This window comes from Olea europaea, chromosome 1 (genome assembly GCF_002742605.1).
Source record: "Olea europaea var. sylvestris chromosome 1, O_europaea_v1, whole genome shotgun sequence".
Classification (NCBI taxonomy): Eukaryota; Viridiplantae; Streptophyta; class Magnoliopsida; order Lamiales; family Oleaceae; genus Olea; species Olea europaea.
This window is the reverse complement of record NC_036237.1, coordinates 308,166-309,184: the sequence shown is the minus strand read 5'-3', so window position 1 is coordinate 309,184 and position 1,019 is coordinate 308,166.

Here is a 1,019-nt window from a genome sequence, read left to right as displayed (position 1 = left end):
AAAAATAAGAGCTCAAGCACGAACCGAGCGGGCCGGTGCGTTGGTCGAGCCGCTCGTGGGCCATGAGCCATGAACGAAAGATTAAGTGACCAAAACGGTCATTTTTTTGAAAAAGTTTGTCCCTGAAATTTTATTTTTTATTTTTTTATTTTTTCCCACTTCTATAAATAGTCCCATTAACCCCCAAAATTTTTCATCTCAATTCTCAACTCTCTTTTTATCAAGTTTCAACTCTCTTGTGCAAAATAGCATCGATTACTTAGTCAATTATATACAATTATGCAATATTGATGCATTGATTCATTTTTTTACTGTTTATTCAGTTTCAATTTCAATTCATCCAATTCTCATTTCTCACTACATTTATTGAAGTTTCGTCAAATTCTCGTTTCTTAAAACATTTATACTTTTACTAGTTATTATATTTGGACTCCATCACAAACAATGAAACAAATGGATTCACGTTTATTTGTTGAGAGCTTGTTCGATGCGGGATGTGACGAATTGCCTAGGACTCCTTAAAGTCAATTTCGGAATGAATTTGTCAGTTTAAATGGCGTACCCTTACCTGAAGATGTTGACATTCATGGTCATGGAAGCAACAATCCAATTAATTTGAATGATATTGACGTTTTCGAAGCGAAACATGTGGACGAAGAGCTTGAATTAAACATTCCAGATGCGAGGGGAAAGCGAAAGGGGAAAAAACAAGTAAAATGTTGGGATCACTTTAAATTAATGTCAACAACAAAAGTCGTCGATGGCCTCGTAGAATCTAAAACAGTAAATAAATATTGCCAATAAAAATTGGTATGGCAAAAAGGAATTGGTACCACTCATCTCAACTGTTACTACAAAGCATGTACAGGCAGACATAGACTTCTTCCAACCGGTCAAACATAGTTACAATTTGGCAGTCCAGACGTCGATTCGACGAGTTCACCCTTATCCATGTGGGTGTATTTGGAGGAGAAAGTTCGAACCAGAATGATGAAATTTGTTGCCGCTACTGAGCCCCT